The 6892-nt window shown below is 37.3% G+C and overlaps 1 pseudogene; it reads left to right on the forward strand.

Moving 5' to 3' along the window:
• The first annotated feature begins 5723 nt into the window (after window positions 1–5723).
• On the forward strand, window positions 5724–6881 carry LOC117029764 (U1 small nuclear ribonucleoprotein C-like; annotated as a pseudogene).
• The last annotated feature ends 11 nt before the right edge of the window (window positions 6882–6892 follow it).

Below are 6892 nucleotides of genomic sequence, written 5' to 3' on the forward strand. Positions count from 1 at the left end.
AAAAATTCCAGATACTTTCTGAATTCTTAACAACCTATTTAAATTGTGTCTTTAATCAACTTGTCTCGAGTCCACAATTTGTTTTAAAAGATTGCTTAAGAATATTTGAACATTCTTATGGCCCAGCGTTCATACAGGACTTCACTCACCCTGAGAGAAGCAGACCCTTTCCCTGAAGTGTAACAAAGTATATGCCCACCACAGGAACCTATCCTCCCTTCCCTACCAAAGCTGTTAAAATGCCCTCTTGTCTTCTGAATAAAATACCTCTTCCTCCAGTTGTCTTGATGCATGCCTGGATCTAATCTAAACAGGTACTTGGAGAACTTCCACAGAAAGCACCAGCTGAAGGCACAGAAGGAGGAGGCAGATTGTATCTTTCGGGCTTCTTGGGTCCCTTTTTGGTTTGTCCTCCCACTTGAATGACTAACCTCACTCCCCTGTGGCACTCAGTGCATGCTCCTGCCTCTGGCATTCTCCAGCCTCCACCCAGTGAGCCTGGATTGCTTTTTCCAATTAAAGTCTTCTCCTGTCTCATTCTATCAGCTCTCTGCTTTTTCACAGGGAAAATACTAATGGATTAATGGATTACATTTTGCAAATAACATTTCTTGGAATTAGTGCCCCAACCCAAAAATGCCTGAGGAACTTCCCTTAAGAAGAGATTTAAGTTTAAGAAGAGAAGGCTTAGGGGCCTTTTAGTACCATTATAAATAATGTATAGGTGATGTTTTCCTTATGAGTAATGCTTTCAATTTTTAAAAGATACTCTCAAGAATTTATAACATGACTGTGAAGTAATGATTTCCAGAGTCCCTTATATTTCTCGACCTTTTTTCTTTAAAAAGTAAAATGGAGCTTATAATACCATAACGCCTTTGTGGTTTTACTTACTTTTTTCCCTTTCTGATCAAAATACTGTATCATTCTATCCATGGAAATTGAAAGAGTTGGGATGAATCTGCAATTAATTATTTTAAAAATCCTACTGTAGTGCATCATAAGTTGTGGTGGCCCACCAAAGCTGCCTCTGCTAATTTTACTAAGCTAATCTGTATAGTTTCTATACACATGAGGAGTCTTAAGTGATTCTGAAAAGCTCACACTGTAGTACAATGAATCTCAAACTTGCACCAAAGGACCAGCTTTTTAAAAAAATTTCCATCCATTGCAAATCGGTACTTTGGTAAAAGATAATAAAAATATATTACTAGAAAACTTTTTAAAGATACAAAATAAAAGCCCCCTTCCCCCTTTTATTATACTAGATATAAAACAGCTATCAAATATAAAACTTTCAGAACGCTTTATTTTCTGTTTCTATGATCATCTCTTCGTGAACCAGTAACCATACCACATTTTGAGTAGAACTCATGAGAATACAGGCACAGATATTACCACCTGTTCTTTTAAGCTTCATCTGAGTGCAATAACTTAAGATTGATGTGATCATATATGCCTTCCTTTCCACATTATTTGGTCACTGTTCGGTGACTAGCCATAACCCACCTAAAGAGTAGTGGAAATTATAAGCAAATGTGGCAGGCAGCTCAGTTGCTGTGCCAGCAACTTGTGTGCCTTGTAATTACACTTTCCAGCCTAATGTTTCAACCCAAATTACCTAGAGTAAGAAGGATGTACTTTGGAACTTGGGAGACTGGTTGGGGGAAGCCAATTAGTCCTTCACCAAGTACTGAACAGGGTGGCAAAAAGAGCTGTGCTGGGATATTGGTTCTACTACTACTTAGCTGTATCAGCTTGACAAGGTTACCCTCTGTGCCTGTTTATGCATAAAATGGGGACAAAGGTGCTTCTGCTAACCTCATGGGTGGTTCAAAGGTTTCAGTATGGTTGACAATAGATGCTAAATTTTAAAGTGCTATGCAACTAAAAGCATTAAACAACTGTTATCTAAAAGTCAACTAGAAATTAGAAAAACATAAAATGCCAGCTTTATTTGTATTTATCATTAAGAGAAAGTATTTCAGAATGTTCCGTGTTGTTTAGATTTATAGATGTTACACACTTGAGGCTTGAGTAAGGTCTCTTCGAATCTCACTGTAGGATGGGAACTGTTTCTCAAGCTTTACTGATGTAATAAGCAGTTTATAATTGAGAAACCCTGTCTCTTTGACATAGCACCGTAACACAAGTGCTGCTCAGAAGTCAGAGTTTAGACTTGATTCTAAAGTATGCTGTTCCCTATCTGCTAGGCCACTTCCAGAAATTCATCCTATACACATATCTCACAAAGCACAGATTCACAAAGGTGAGTGTGTAAGGATTACTGAGGAGGTCTGTAAAAGTGAAAAATTGAGTCCAATTTAAATGCCCTTCATTAAAAAAAACTACAGGCCAATATCCCTAATGAACGTAGATGCAAATATCCTCAACAAAATACTAGTGAACAGAATTCAACAATACATTAAAAAGATCATACACCATGATCAAGTGGCATTCATTCCTGGTATGCAAGGGTGGTTCAACATCCGCAAATCAATTAATGTGAAACACCACATTAATAAAATTAAAAATAAAAATCATATCAATAGATGCAGGAAAAGCATTTGACAAAATCCAGCAGCATTTATGATAAAAACTCTTAAGGTGGGAATAGAGGGATCATATCTCAACTAATGAAATCCATATATGATAAACCCACAGCCAACATCATACTCAATGAGGAAAAGCCAAAACCATTCCCCTTAAGATCAGGAACAAGGCAAGGTTGCCCACTTTCTCCACTTCTATTCAACATAGTTCTGGAAGTTCTAGCCACAGCAATCAGACAAGAAAAATAAAAGGCAACCAAATTGGTAAGGAGGAAGTAAAATTGTCATTATATGCAGATGACATAAGTTACTATATAGAGAGAACCCTAACGACCACCAAAAATCTAATAGAACTGATAAATGAATTTAGTAAAGCAGCAGGATACAAAATTAATATTCAGAAATCAGTTGCATTTGTATATACCAATAATAAAATATCAGAAGGAGAAATTAAGAAAACAGCCCCACTTGCAATTGCTTCAAAGAGTACAAAATACCTATGAATAAATTTAACCAAAGAGGTAAAAGATCTGTACTCAGAAAATTATAAGACACTGAAGAGAGAAATTAAAGAAGATACAAATAGATGGAAACACGTACCATGTTCGTGGATAGGAAGATGTAATATTGTTAAAATGTCCATACTGCCTAAAGTAATATACAGATTGAATGCAATTCCTATCAAACTACCAAGGACATTTTTCACAGAAATAAAACATACAATCCTGACATTTATATGGAACCATAAAAGACCCTGGATAGCCTCGGCAATCTTGAGAAATAAGAACAAGGTGGGTGGTATAACAATACCTGACATCAAATTATACTACAAGGCTACAATAATCAAAACAGCATGGTACTGGCATAAACAGATATAGATCAATGGAACAGACTAGAAAGCCCAGAAAAAAAAATCCATGCCTATATGGTCAATTAATCTATGACAGTGGAAGCAAGAATTTGTGGTGGGGTAAAGACAGTCTATTCAATAAATGGTACTGGGAAACCTGAACAGGCATATGCAAAAAAATGAAGCTGGACCATTTCCTTATACCATATTCAAGAATAAATTAAAAATGGATTAAAACTTAAATGTAAGACCTGAAACCATAAAACTAGAAGAAAATATATGAAGACCGTTTACAGACATTACCCGGAGTAAGATTTTTACTGATCTATCCCCTCGGACAAGGGAAGTAAGAGAAAAAATAAACATGTGGGATTACATCAAACTGAAAAGTTTTTTCACAGCAAAGAAAACCATCAATAAAACGAAAAGGGATCCTACTGAATGGGAGAAGATATTTGCCAATTATATATCTGATAAGGGGTTAATGTCCAAAATTTATTTTAAAAACTCCAAAAAAAAAACCCAATTAAAAAATGGGCAGAGGACATGAAGAGACATTTTTCTAAAGAGGACATACAGATGGCAAACCGACATATGAAAAAATGCTCAACCTCACTAATCATTAGAGAAATGCAAATAACCACAATGAGATACCACCTCACCCCAGTCAAAATGGCTATCATCAATATATCAACAAACAACAAGTGCTGGCGAGGATGTGGAGAAAAGGGAACCCTTGGGCACTGTTGGTAGGATTGAAGATTGGTGCAGCCACTATCGAAAACAGTATGGAGGTATCTCAAAAATCTGAAAATGGAACTGCCTTATGACCCAGCAATTGTACTCTATCCAGAGAAATCCAAAACTCTAATTCAAAAAAATTTATGTACCCCTATGTTTATTACAGCACTATACACAATAGCCAAGACATGGAAACAACTGAAATGCCCATCTGTAGATGACTGGATTAAGAAACTGTGGTACATTTATACAATGGAGTATTACGCAGCCATAAAGAAGAAAGAAATCTTACCAGTTGCAACAATATCGATGGACATAGAGAACATTATGCTAAGTGAAATAAGTCAGACAAAGACAAATACCATATGATCTCACTTATATGTGGAATCTAAAGAAAATAATAAATGAACACCCTACTCAGAAACAGTTTCAGAGACACAGAGGAAAAACTGAGGGTTGCTAGATGGGAGGGGGAGGTGGGGATAGGGGGGAAGGTGAGGGGATTAGAAAGCACAGTAACCACAAGATGGCCACGGGGATATGAAAGTCAATTTGGGGAACGTAATAAATAATGTTGTAAAGATTTTGTAGGGTATCCGATGGACACTTGTCTTATTAGGGAGACCACCTCAGGGAAGATGTAGATGCCTGATCACTGCACTGTACACCTGGAGCTGAAGCTGAACAATAATGAATGTCAACTACAATTTTACATATATATATATATATATATATATATATATATATATATATATATATATATATGTTTGTATGTATAGTCACAAGAAGCAGAGTACAGCATTAGGAATAGAGACAGTGGAAATGTAATGGCTGAGTGCGATGCCAGAGGGGTAGTAGATTGGGGGAGGGGGTTATCACTGTGTGAGGGATATAAATGATAAATGTCTAACTATTACAGTGTTTTGTACACCTGAAACAAATAAATAAGTGTCCTTCAATAAGAAAATTAATAAACAGAGGAGCTCCAAATGCAGGCACTCCTTTTGACTTCTCTAAAAGCTGAGGAGTTTTTCTACTCCTGATACTCTGGCTCCCTTTACTTGGGAATCAGAAAAACGTCCATATTATACTGTATTTGTTTCCCTATTTACTGATCATGAAACGTTTGTTGTAAAACAGACTATTATTTGAAACTTGATGGATGAGGGAGAAGTTTGAGATATAGAAGTAATGTACAATCTGGAAAACTTCCTGATAATTGAGTGAGTATACCAAGGAGATGAGGCCAGTGGCAGAATCTTCTTTCACCCAAATCTATTCATGGCTTCTCTCTTTGTTTACAAGTATTTTTAATCCGAGCCCCTTGGGATCCAAAGACGCAGTACTAGAGATCTGTGATCTGTGTTTGATATTTGAAAAAGCAGAATGGAAATCAGGTTTACCATCTAAAACTTCACCGTCAGATTTCTTTGCCAGAACACCATCAAATCAAAGTGATACCCCTGATCATTTCAGATTGACCAGGAATTCTAATTGGCACTTGTGCATCGTTGATGAATAAAAACAGGAAACTGAATTATTTAATAAGTTTATTTAGTAAGGAAACATCCTTTCAAACCATGAGGTACCTGAGGGAATGATGTTTCTAGCATTGGGACAGAACGGCCTGAACAACCACTGGTCTGTTGCATTACATGAATTTAACCTACCTGTGTATGCACTTTATTAGGTCAAATCTAAAGCTAAAACTTCAGACTTATTTTACATTAGCAATGTTCTTTCTCCCTCCCCCAAACATTCAGTCTCTGATAAACTTTACATATACCAATATTTACCAATATTATAAAACATTGACTCTGAATTCCCTTAAAGAGGAAAAGATTCATAGGAGATAGAAATGAAACACATTAGTTAATAAGAGGAAGCCATCTTGGTTGAAGCAACAAGTCTGATGTAAATAGAAAGATTGCCCAAGATATTTATTTCTGCTATATCACTTGAAATAAAAAGTAATTTTTCAGTGAACAAACTGTTATAAAGTATCCATGCTATGGATTGCATTTTGCAGGCAATAAGAAGAACGTTGAAGAATAGGTAGAGACAAGAGTTGCCAACGGCCTGCAGAGCAACATGTCCAAGCTTTATTGACTATCGCGATACATACCTCTCCCAGGACGCCATCTGTGAGAAAGACACACTGCAGTAGTAGGAAACACAAAGAGAATGTGAAAGACTGCTGTCAGGAATAGATGGAAGGGCAGGCACAGAGCCTGATGGACAAAATGGCATTTCCACAAGGGAAGATAACTCCTACTCCATTCTCTGCTCCTCCTGCAGGGGCAATGGCCCCACCTCCTCCTATTCTCCTGGGTCCTCCTCACGCTGGCATGATGCCTGTGGGACGTGCTCCTGCAATGAGACCACCTATGAGAGGCCCCATGCCAGCGATGCCGAGGCCTCTGATGATGGAACCTCCAGCTCATGCCATGATGGTACCCACTTGGCCAGGAATGACTCCGCCAGACAGCTAAGGAGAGAAGGGAGCCTCTTTCTATTAATACCGGTTTTATATTACTTGTTCTACTTCACCAGGAGATCATGAGGCTGTGATTCTGGGTGTTTTCTAACAGCATCACAAGGAACACTTGCTCCCCTTTCTTATCAAAGAGAGAAGAGTTTGGGAGGGTGTGATGGGATTCCACCCAAGGCAATTTTCATCTGTATTGTGAAATGTGAAAATAAAATTGTCAACTATTTTAGTTAAAAAAAAAAAAAAAAAGAAACACAA

This window comes from Rhinolophus ferrumequinum, chromosome 11 (assembly GCF_004115265.2).
Source record: "Rhinolophus ferrumequinum isolate MPI-CBG mRhiFer1 chromosome 11, mRhiFer1_v1.p, whole genome shotgun sequence".
NCBI lineage: Eukaryota > Metazoa > Chordata > Mammalia > Chiroptera > Rhinolophidae > Rhinolophus > Rhinolophus ferrumequinum.